At 42.2% G+C, this 12,740-nt stretch overlaps 1 long non-coding RNA gene across 2 annotated transcripts; it reads left to right on the top strand.

Annotated features, from left to right (window-relative positions):
* The first annotated feature begins 169 nt into the window (after positions 1-169).
* On the top strand, positions 170-3,780 carry LOC124658432. 2 transcript variants are annotated; one of them, XR_006989190.1, is made up of 3 exons: positions 170-551; positions 1,639-1,880; positions 3,269-3,780. It is a non-coding gene; the product is annotated as an uncharacterized LOC124658432 (long non-coding RNA). The 2 variants fall into 2 exon arrangements; XR_006989191.1 differs by having other exon boundaries at positions 1,626-1,880.
* Positions 3,781-12,740: the final 8,960 nt, after the last annotated feature.

Here is a 12,740-nt window from a genome sequence, read left to right as displayed (position 1 = left end):
AGCAGCGGCGCCGGCAACAGCAGTCCGGCTTGCCGCCCCAGGCCCGCAGGCTTCCCGGACGGCCGAAACCCGCCGCGCCAGCTTGGCTGCACGGGCTGTCGGGCGCCGCTGGGGAACGTCGACCGGAGCATGGAGGAGAGCAGCAGGGGAGGAGCGGCGGCGGCGGAAGGAGCGCTGCGCCTGCCGTCCGGCCGAGCTCCACATCCTCAATCCCCTGATGTGCGCCGCCGTCACTGTCGTCCTTGACGAAATAAGGCAGCGCGAGCGGTCGACTACAATATCTCAGGTTTCTCCGTCTTTCTAACTGCTGCCGCCAGGCCCAGGCCCTCCCTTCCGCGCGCTCTTCCTAGCTTGGAGATGCGTCTGAGGCGGTGCAGCGATGGGTGAGTCAGCTCCGCAGCGCCGGGATCCCTCTCCGGCAGGTGCTGATTCGTCTTCTCCACAACGCCATCGGGGAGGTGCTACATCTCCACTCCAGTAGCTGTCAGTGCCCCTCCAAACGCGATGCCCTGGCTCAGCACCAGGTGGTGTGTTGCCTGCACGATGACATGGTGAGGATCCAGTTTCTCCAACAATTTCCAACTTTGGTCCTGTTCCTTATACATTAGATGAATATCGATTTGGATGTTTTATGTGCCTTCTGTGGTTCCCGTGGTTTTGTTTAGATGGAAATAAAATTAAGTATACGAATACTTCATTGCTTTCAGGTTTGGTGAGAACATGAAAACACATAAGAATATATGCCCCTTGATTAAGCAAATACTAGCTTTCATCATGTAATTCTATCTGAAATGTTGAAAGCATAGCATGATGTGAGAATACAGAATATGAGTACCTTCTCTCAGCCCATGTGTGCTCTGTCTTTTCACTGTCATATTACATTGTAAAGTTTAGATGAAATTTTTAATACGACATACTTGAATAACGTTACTACTGTCTTATATCACTAGCAAAATTTGCTTAACTTTTAACACAATGATCGGCTATTTTTTACGGGTTCTTAACAAATAATCTGCTACGGAAACTAGAATTACCTCATATTTGGTTTCAATCTTATATTTACATCTAAGGATAGTATTCCTGATTCAGTTTTGTGCCATGATTTGATTCCTTTTGCTGATCAAGCCAAACACAGTTTTACCACAGTTTTCTAACATACTGCTACTATAGTAGCTGAAATCTAATTCATAAGTAAGTTGCCAACTAAATTGTGCATGGAGTAGGGGTGATTACTCACATAAGCATTTTCATAGGGATAATTAACTTTCATCTTAAAGCAATAAAGCAGTTTGTTATATCAAATACAATGACTGTAGAGATGTCAGTATTTTTATTCGTGAATACAAAATTACTCGGCCATATCATTTCTGGTATGGTTTTGTTTCAAGGATTAATAGTGTTCGTCCATTGTTATCAGCCCTGAAATTTGATAGTGTAAAATTAAGGATTTCCCGTTGGTGCATAACAATGTTCTTTGATTAACTTATTAAACCAACCATGTCTGCTTGCAGAATATGCTAGCTGTAGACACACCTGTATTTCCTCGCTTTAATTTTCGGAGTGAGTTTTCCTAGATTTACATGGTTTGGACTTTTCAGTTAATTTATCGAGTAATGCTTCTTCAGCAATTGTTTTTAGGGTCACGAGTAATCTTTCACCCTGTTATCTCAATAAGGAAGAGACAAGTTTTTTGATTCAGTAGCACCCGGAATTGAAGAAATTGAAAGGGCTTGGAGCTAATGGATTAGTTTGTTCATGAAGAAGTATTTGAAAGACCTCCGATGAAGCTCCAAAACTGAGTCATCTCTACTGTTTCAGTATCACAGCCAATTCCAATAAGGAAACGAAGGAAGCGAGCAATGTGCAACATACGCTTTCAGGTGATGCGTAAATGTATTCTGAAAAATAAAATTCAGTTTTGTGATATAAGATTCCAGCCACGCATCACTTTACTTTGGTAGTACTGTTTAGAACTGACAAACTAATCTTAGAACATGCAAGTCTCCGATGCTTCTGTCATATATTTGTAGGCCAATACTTATATATCACCACATGCAAAAAGGAGCCTGGGCAAACAAAAATGTGACTTTCTTTCCCTGTTTCTCTTCTGTTTTATATTTACAGTGATAATCATGGAGATAGATTCTTCTTTATCAGGCGAATATTTCCTTGACAGGGTATATTTTTTCAATACATAGTGTCCAACATGAACGTTCAATGATGCTTATATAAGATCAAATTGTATATTTATTACAATATCTTCAGATTATTTATGTTCATTTTACTACTGATTGCAGCAGTACAGTTTATAGATGCATTGATTCATTTTTTAGTGAAAAAATGGGGACTATCTTATACATCCACTAAGCAAAGTGAAGCTTATAGTTATAGGACTGTCATGAACTCTGTATGAACAAGAATATATACACAGATGGTCCTTTTTTGCTTGCCATTGCGAGATAAATACCGAGAAAGATATATGTTAGAACTCATTTGTAGTCTTGCTCCTTATTTGATGATATTCATGTTCTATCTCAGTAAAGACATTTTCTATCTCAGTAAAGACAATTCCCTGTGGGTTCAAACATGTTTCAAAAAATCTAAATCATCATGGAAAGTCCCTATCTAAATGCGTTGGTAGGATGGTCTATTCTTTATAATTTGGGGAGTATTATAAATATATTGCAGAAACTCATTTGTTAGCTTCCATTTTAGCTACCACCTATTATAGGTGAGTCATTTTGTTAAGCAGCAACTAATTTATTTTTCAGTGCCTCTTTGGTTCAAATTGCGGAAGCCCACATTGCACTGCCTCACTGTTTCAAAATGGTGCACTTATATAGTTACAGTATCCTGTGAAATTAAGTACTTGACCATTGGCGTAACAACTTATGTTATGTCCCTTATCATATTTCTAATGAATTTTCAGAGACACTGATCTTGAAACTGCTGCAATTCAACAGCCTATGAACAATCGAACATACATATGTAATCATACCTTCATACCTTGGATCTTCCCACGATACAGAACAATAGCCCAATCACTTCAAAAAAAAATTCGCAAGGCACTTCTAACTATTTTAACACATTGTTTACCATCTGTTTACTATTAGACCTCCACATCAGCCGTAATTTAAAATGATTTAAAGTATCCTTTATTCAGTTTTGAACATAACAATTCAGTGAAAATAATTATTCAGTTTTGAATATCTTTTCCTCCTCAACGTTGTGATGCATATGGTCATTGTGTAATAGATTGTGTTTTCAGGGAGTAAAATGGCTAGGTGTCGAGGAAATCCTGAGAAAAATTGGAGTACAATCAGATCTTGGAAGATTCTTTGCATGGACAAACATTTAGCTCTTCTAAACAAGAATTTGCTACTTCTGGACCATCATCGTGTGGGGGCCTCCTGAAGATTGCATGTACCTGAATTTTCTGTTGTTGCGCTCTGTCATTGGAAATCCGTCCAGCTGCCCGCTGGTGAATCCTGTTGATCGTTGGCGCCAGGAGATTGCCTGTGAGAAACTCATTCAGCGAGCACATAAGCTTCAGTTCTAAAAAACTATAAAATCGAGTTTCCTCTTCATTTTCTTGTTTCTGCCTTCCTGTACTTCAAAAAAAAACTGTCACACTTGTGTTTGCATCTTAAATGAAACCAGGGGACGTGGCCCCTTTAATTCTAAAAGAAACATCAATAATTCTTTAACTCTGGGTTGGGCGCGGCGTGCCGCCGCAACTGTTTTTGCTAGTTTCTATCAAGAGGGTACCAAAGGTTCTTTTTGGTCCTGGCTGTCTACCGCAGTCTGTTCTAAATGATGCATGGCTTATTAGAAGCTCTGAATATACCTCAGTCTCCTATGTTTGATTACAAAGATTGAGAGAATGTTTCAAACATGTTCGGATTTTCTCACATATGAGGACAAGCTACAAATATTGACTGCTTAGATAACCTTTTGTAAAGTACACTCAAGATTTACAAAGGCCCTATTGAAAAATTGGATAGATACAAATGACATTGTTTATGGATGGTCGGTGACTTAACCAAACACAATCCAACACGACCAGTTTAGTCTATGGTATGCAAGCCAAAAATAAATAAATAAAGGAGGGTTAGGTATTACGGATCTGCGGGTTCAGAATGATTGCTTGTTTTTGAAACACTTGGATAAGTATTTAAATCATGTTGTTCTTATTTTGGTTCAGAACATTTGGAAATTTACGACCAGAATGCTCTGCCAGCTAAGACCATAGAATGTTCCTTTTGGTGGAGAAGTCGCTTCATGCTTCTATCTGAGTTTAAGGGCCTAGCTATCTGCTTCCTGAAAGATGGATCTTCAGTACACCTTTAGAATGACAATTTGAATCAGGAAGATCTCGAATTCACATTTCCTCATCTATCATTCTTCGTAATGTCTCTGGATATTTCTTTCAAGCAACCATGTGAGCATGAAGCCTTGCAGAGTGAGCTTGAAGCTTTTCAGCAAGAGCAATTTAGAAGACTACATCTGGAAACACCCTTTGGAGAAGATTTTTTTGTGTCCAAAACTTTGCACCTTAATTCAGAAATTCTGCCTAGCCTCATTCTCCATTTGGGTGGCTATGTCTTGCTCAACATAAGAGATTAAGCATCTAAAAAAACATAAGCGATTAAGCTCATGGCTTTCTTTTGGATCAAGCTTCAAGATAGATTGAATACTAGATATTTTCTCCAAAAAGAACCTTCTTTCTACCTGACTACACATGTGTTATGTGCAACGATGGCGTTTCAGAAAGAAGAGAACATCTTTTTCTCACTGCAAATTTGCACAAACACGATGAAAATATCTATACTCCATTTGGTCAAGCAATACAAGGCCGGACAAGGGAGCATCTTTTTTTTTCTCACTGCAAATTTGTTTTATCTTTCGGGCATGTTGTGTTGTTGCCTCAGGAGACGTTTTACATTTTCTTGCTCTCGTTGTGTGTGAACTTTGTATGGATGTGGTTGCTTTATTTATAAAGCAGGGTGAAAGCCTATTTCGATTAAGGTCACAAGCAGTACTTCTCAGAGTCGCCTAGGGTGTATCACAGCTCCCGGCATCAGCCTCCAAATACAAGGCCGGACCCATGTATGTGCATAACTTTATTCGAAGTAGAGCTTAATTTCATTAATCCATTTGAAGGTCTTTGCTCTCTTCTCGTATTAGATAGATGAATTTTGTTAAATATCCTTTTGCTTTGTTTCCCTTATACAACCCTCTTGTACACTTGTAAACAAAAAGCTAAATAATAGATACACATAGTAGGATTCTACTATTTCCCGAAAAGAGGTACTTTAACAAATACTAGTAAAAATGCCCGTGCGTTGCCACGGGTCAAAAAAATTCTTTCTATTAGTCATATGAATGTAATGCATGTCAATATTCAAATATCTCAGTGAAACAATGGAAATAGGATGCGTTTGTACTCGAGCACAAAAAAATCTAATAGGCATTTGATCAAAAAATGATTTAGGTGTAAATACCCTTTGCTTTTATCAAAATGATTTGGGTGTAAATGCTTTGCTTATCCGGCTGCATGCTTGTTCAAAGAACTATCTTTTTCCCTTTTCATATCCACCAACAATTTGTTAGACAAGCAATAAGTAATATCGATAGCATGACAATATACTCATCTGTCAATTCTCATTATATACAAATTGCATTGATTGAACACAAGTTTTTATTGTCTTTACATTATCGAGCGAAGGCAGTTGAACAAGATCTTTGAGCAAACCGTCGGACCGATCAATTCATGGATGTTGTTAGTCACTTACTTTTAGGAGTGTTGTTAATAATTGGAAAACCTAAAATACGAGATGGTTCATAATTTGCATTACTGGTTATAACCGGTGCTCATCCTCGGATTGTCTAATTTGTAATTGGCACTGATTGCTACAATAGTTTTATTGCTAGATAATAGTTGTCCCTATGAAATCTTGAGACCTCTCTGGCGCCTCCTACTGAATTCAGGTTCTAAGAAGCACATCCGTAGAGTAACGCGAGAAGTGGCTCAAAAATATACCCCCTTGCCAGAAACTTTGTCAATTCATCATCGTGTATATGAAATAAAAATAAATAATATAAGAATTCATAATTATTAACCAATTACAGAGAGGAAAAGAGGCTTGTAAACGAAAATGATGATCAACCAAGTGAAAAATATAACAAACAATGTTCTTCAAAATTCAGTCTTCTCAACGCTTTGGCGGAACTAACCTAAGAATAAAGACTCCTTACTTCACAAGAACCATCCAAATGTGAAACGATGAACAACAGTACGATGGCTATGCACTCAAACTCAAGTCACCAAACAACATTGACATTTTATTGACTGCTTATAACTTCCAAACCTGTCTCCAACAGAGCATGCATACAACCAAATTTCTATACAAAAAAATAATTCACACAATTTTAAAATGTTCAAAAAGTAGATGTTTAATGGCCCAACATCTGAATTCTCTATCTAGATAAATAAGAGTATGATTCCAAGAACATATTGATACATCAAAATAGGAAGTGCTAACATCTCATGGACTTAGAGAGGTCAGGAGTGGATCCATGAGTTATCTTTGTGTGCAACGCCGAAGTGGCAACCCCCCCGCGTCACCCTCCTCTGGCGACAAGGGGGAACCCTAGACGCCTCTAGCCAGGCCCCCACCCCTCTCCCTTGCTTCGCCGCCGATGAAGGGGGGCCGGCAAAGCCGCGCGCGCCCCGGGGAAGGTGGCGGCGGGGCAGTTTCTTCCCCTCCCGCGTCCCCTGGTGAGAAGGAGCTCGCCCGGGCGCGGCGATGTGCGGAGGGCACGGTGGGCCGGCGGCTGGGCGTTGGCGGGGCTGCGGGCGGCCGTGGTGGCGTGCGACCAGGTCGCGGACGGGGCACGGCGGTGGTGCAGCGGAGCGGGGCTTGGAGGCGCTCATGGGCCCAGATGGGCTCCTGTGGGCCTCCACGGGCTTGCGCTGGTTTGGCACGTGGTTGTCAGGAAGAGGCGGTGTACTCCTTCCTGGCCTTTCACTGGCGAGGCTGCAGGGGCGGGAGCGGTGTTGGATGGCGGGGCGGCGGCCCTGTGTGTGCGCTGGGTGGATTGGCGGCTGCTGTGGCTGCGAGGGCGGCATGGCGGCTGGACCGGGGGCTCGCGCTGCTGCGGCCGACGGCTCGGCCTTGGTCCCCTGTGTTGGCATCCGTCGATGCTCCCTCTCTGTGGCGGTTGGCGGCGCCCGCGGAGCTCTTCTCGGTGAGCTTGGTCGGCAGTAACGGTGCGACTCGGCTTTCAGCCCCGTGTGGTGCGGGTGGTGGCAGCGGAGCTCGCGGAGCTCCTTTGTCTTGTTGTGGTTGCGGTGGTGGCTTGTGTGCGGCGGTGGCGCCGCTTCTGCACATGAAGTGTGTCTGCGGAGTGCGGGTTGGCAGCGTTTTCTGTCTTCGTCTCGCTGTCCGGCCGCGTGAGGGAGTGGAGGCTCGTTTGCTCCAGGCGAAAGCCTGACTATGCGGTGTCTGCGGATGTCGCCATCCTTCTTGGGGGACGGTCGCGGAACTCTTCGACCTTCGCTACCTCGGGTTCACATCTTCGGGTGAAAGCCTAGATCCCGCAGGATCAGACGATGGCGTCGATTCTTCGTCGTGTCCCCTCTTGAGGGTGTCGTCTTGGAGTTGGTGATCCCCTTCGCGCCCTCCTGCGACCTCGACACACAGGGCATCTGGGTTGGCAGGAGGTCAACCGGAGATGCGGGTGTTCTGGGTGGAGGCTTGAGAGGCAACGACGATGGTGGTGACCAAGGTTTGGTTGTGGGAAGGTCATGTTAGTCGGTTCCGTTCCGGCGTGTTCAAATGTCTTTGTGGTGGTCTCTTCTTGTTGTGAAGTCGAAGCCACCTTCGGGCGGTGTACGACGATCTACGAGGGGTGGTCCGGTGAAGGTCATATTCAGCGCTTGTCTTGCGCATCTCCTCTCCGAGGCTCGTCGTCAGAAGCGGAGCTGCCGGTCTCTCTCCGAAGAGCCATCTGTTTGGCATAGGCCGACTTGAGCTTCTTAGCTTTTGTGGGTAGCCAGGGTGGCTGGGTGTGCCCTTGTGGCGGAGTGTGTGGTTATGGGTGTGCTATGGCACTATTGTTATTGGTTTTTGCCGGTTTTCTCCTAAAAACCGGGTACCTTCTGCTTAATGAATGAATGAGGCAAAGCTTTTGCCTCCGTTTAAAAAAAGAGGTTAGGAGTTAAAGATTGGAGGAGAACCTTAGCATCTGTTGAGTTCTTGCTCACATCCATAGGGGCCACCTTGCCGACGCTTGGGACACCCTTGGTGGCCCTCTTGGTTGCAGGAGGCAATGCCGGGGTGGTGACATGTGTGACGATCAGCTTGAAGCAGGTCGAGCATAGTGATTCCGTAGTCACCTTGTGGATGAACTCAGCGAACTCCTTGACGTAAAACAAAATTTATCCAGAGATATATGTGATGCCTTCAGAGTTATAAATGATACTAACTACTAACATGACACAATATTACATAAAACAGTGGAAATTCTAGGCATAAAATGGTATTCAGATTTCAGAGGTATGATGAGTTCAGAGTTGTTAACATCAACGATAACACAAGTGCACATGAATAGTTAATTCATCTGAGTTACTAAAATAAAGCATATGTATCGAGCAAAAAGCAGGAACCACCACCTCATCTTCCTCCTATCCATCCTCCTAGTCACGGCTGAGCTCAAGGTTACCATCACCTCTACCCCGCCATCGACCTAGGTCCTATGTCGCCTGCCCCATCCAAGCTCTCCAACCTGCATGCTACCTCTTATGATTAGAGTAGCCATGGTACAATAAAAATAAAATGTTTCAAAGTGAAGTAGAAGGTAAAAGACCAAAATGTTAATCGATTTGGTGCTTCAAAGGTTAGTTCAAGTCAGTCACAAATAATCATGAGCACAAGGAAGTTCTACATTAAGAATAGAAGTATGATTTATTCTATCATTTAATAAGTATATTCTGTACCATGTACATAACACAAGCGAACAAACTACCAAGCTTACACCTCCAGTTGCTGGTCAATGATTACCTACCACTAACGTGAACAAAGACCATGATAGTAGTATCACATAACCCAACAAAGACCTTCCGCATATTTCTGTATTCTGAACCTGAAAACATGAATTGTAGATAGAAATAATATTAGTGTCAAAAGTGGGTGGTTACCAAATAAGAATAGCTAAATAGTCTACAAATTTTGCTTTGACCAGTAACCTAACAAAATTTTAGCACAACATATGAATTAAGCTGATGAAAACAACATATGAATTAGACAGAGAACCGTACTAAATCGGAGTGTTTCTCACCTGGTGTAGTGCAAGGGGGCAATATATGTGTAGTGGAAGATGGTGCACACCTTCTTGTAGAGCTTGAAGAGCACACTGCTGCAGGTGGTCACAACGGACTTTCCCTTGGCTGAACATGTGTCTTGTCAACCTGCTGGCACCACTCGCTCAACAGGTTGTTGAAGAAGGCCATGAATTTTTCGGTGTGGAGTTAGATGTTTCACCAGAAAATAGACCGCGAACGTTTGAACATTTAGATCCCATAGAAACTATCTATGATGATTACACTACAAAGCATCCAAGATTGCAGAATACAACCAAAGGTAAGTAAACATATTGAGCGAATTAATCTTCATAGACATCTTCAGATTGCAAGACTGATCCACCTCTTCAAAATTTAAATGAGTTATGCTCACGAACTAAAGATAAAAAAATTATGTAAATGCAAGACTGATCCACCTCTTCAACTAAATGGAGTAGAAGACAGACCTATATAAGTGCATAATTAATGAATCAAGAAGTCAAACAAGCAAGTTTCTACCATATCTATCGGCATGGCTATCAGTTCTGGAAAAAAACATCTTACACTTTGTTATACTTGTTCCTCTGCAAGATAATGAGAAATAATTTCATGAACTGAAAGTAAAGAATAAATGTTCTTTTAGGAAAAGTAATATCAGTAGGGCATGCGTTTATATTTGCAAAGCAGACAAACAAATTGTACAAGCATATGGGTAACAAAACAAGAGTAGCTCAGTAAACATCCATGTAGTACCAAATAATAAGAACCTAACCTACAGGAACCAACAAAGATACATCTATTTTCAAAGTCCCCGTTGTTGGAGAAAAAAGGGAGCTGACATGAGCAGGATTGTAAACATCCTGATTTGGTGAGTTTAGTCATAGATTGAGCATGTTGTATACTATTGAGCAGAGCGCCAGGAGACAATGAAACGAAAATTCTCACTCAGCAAATCTTGACGCGGAAGGCATATTTTCATTATCTAGAAATTGTAGATGAGGAAGGGGAGCACGGACGTTGTAGGAGGCCACGAGCAGTCTTTCTTGTAGACGACCCTGATGCACATCTCCTCGTTGTCGAGAACGGCACGGGCATACCCAACTGGTGGCGAATATGGCTTCTGGTCCGCCATGGCCATCTCTACCTGGCGTGACCAAGGCGACGACCTCCTGGACATGCGAAGCAAGGGGCGAGCGAATCTCGTCCGTCCCGAACCTGTCGCCGTAGTTAGTCAGGAACGATCAGGCCACGAGCGTGATAGCCGTCGCGGAGGCCGTTCCTACCGGAGACCTCGCCGAGCGCGCACGTTAGCACCATCCATGGCGCCCTCGCCCGGCGCGGCGGCGGCGAACGCTGGGGGAGGCGGCGTTGCGGATGGGCGAGGTCATTTGTGTGGTGCACGGTGTACATGGACTGCGAACCGATTCCTCAAATCTGTTGGGCTTGGCCCATTTGCGCGGGTGGGCGACGAAGGGAGGGGAGGTGGACGACCAAAGACGACCAAACTGGGGGAGAAGGGGGAACACGTTCGTTCTTTTTAAGTAGTAGAGAATAAACTTGTAGTATACTATAAGATTGTAGACTTGTAATAGTGCATTTAGTCGGTGATTGACCTCATGTAATTTCAAGCCATTGCATAAACCTTGGGTGCGAATCTGCTTTCTTCATTACTTAATTTCAGGATCTTTTTTCTAGATGGGGTCTTGACAATGCAGTGATGAGTTCTTTTTTTTATAACTGTCACCGCTTCTTATTCTCTGTCTCATTTTGAGAAACCTGGTCGCTAAGATCAACCACTTGGTACTATGGAAGTCCTTTGGAGCTTCCTCAGCAACCAACGACTCCCAAAGTCCGAAGGCTGCTTCTGGTCGAAGCAAGGAATGGGCTGACTTCCATTTTTGTTTCGTTTCCTGTTTTGAGTTTTTTTTACTAACTAGGAAAATTGCCCGTGCGTTGCCACGGGGTAGGAAATTTTATTATAGACAATAAATTAAAACATGTGTCCTAATTTATATGAGTTCACATGATTGCTTAATTGTGTTTGGCTTGCTTCCATTTCATATAATCCCATCATCAGTACATGCCTCAATTTTATATCATCGTCATACCAGTAAAAATAATTTTCTAGCATTCCATACTTTTCAACATGTTAAAATATGATATTTATATACTCCCTCTGATCCATATTAGTTAACGCTATTTTATCTATATTCGTATGTATCTAGTTATTAAGTATATAGTATCTGGACAAAGTGAAATCAATTAAAATGGATTAGAGAAAGTACAATAGTTTAAGCTAGACATACTAATTTCCAAACCATAATTATCTTTTAATACAAAGAATAGTGTAACTCGAAAATTAATATGATTGATGATTATGTATTTTGAGATGCTCTAGTAAAGGACGTTTTCTACACTCTTGAAGAAGCCAAACTTCACATCAAAAGTGAATGTACACTTGTGCATCTTTTCAACACCAATGTAGAAAGTAAAGATGTAATTATTGCTATGCAATCCACAAGCAGATCACGGCATGCTCCTTGTGCTCATAGAGGTGCCAACCTTAGGAGTTAGCCTAAAAAGTTACATGAAAGGAAGTAGAACATGTATTCATCAAGTAAAGAAAAACACAATAATGAAATACGAAATAGAAGAAAAAAATAATTGATACTTTCTAAAAATCTCACCATCACCGTCATTAGTCACACAAAAGTAGTCCTGCTCCAAAAAGAAGAAAGATCCACGTTTTCCAATAAATAAGTACATGCAAATATAATCCCTAATAAACAGATAGCAACGTACATGAAACCTAATCCCTGATAAATACTACCTGTTATCAAACATAGGTTACCTACTGGCGAAAAAGGACACCAAATCTAATAGGGAAATTCTGAACCAGTATTGGACATACATGTTCCCTCTAACCAAAGGATGTTGCTTTTCTTATCAGTCCAGATAGTACTCATATATAGTCATTGATATCCGGTGACAAGCCTCGATGGTAACCATCCGTGGAAGACATACAAAACGGGCTAAGAAAATCTTCAACCACCGCTAGAGTATAAACTCTGTAGGCAGAGCTCCAGTTCTGATGTTAAATTTTCCTTGGTAGCAATACAGATGTGTTGTCCTATGACTAATACTCTGATATGGAGCAGGCGCCATGCAATTTTACCTTGATAGCAATACAGTATTTCTGAATGTGCTTCTGAAGAATGCTTGAGAGCAACCTGAACTTGTAGATACATTGATGATAATATATTCAGGGAATATTGTTCCTCTCCAAGTCTATTAAAATTCCAATACTCATTGTTGCTTCCGGCTTCAGGTGTTGTACTTCCAAATTCTCTTTAATCCTGCTTATCGTGGGCATATTCAGATCATGACCACAATAGAG

This window comes from Lolium rigidum, chromosome 5 (genome assembly GCF_022539505.1).
Source record: "Lolium rigidum isolate FL_2022 chromosome 5, APGP_CSIRO_Lrig_0.1, whole genome shotgun sequence".
Classification (NCBI taxonomy): domain Eukaryota; kingdom Viridiplantae; phylum Streptophyta; class Magnoliopsida; order Poales; family Poaceae; genus Lolium; species Lolium rigidum.
The sequence above is the reverse complement of the archived record's forward strand: the minus strand, read 5'-3'. Positions and strand labels throughout refer to the sequence as shown.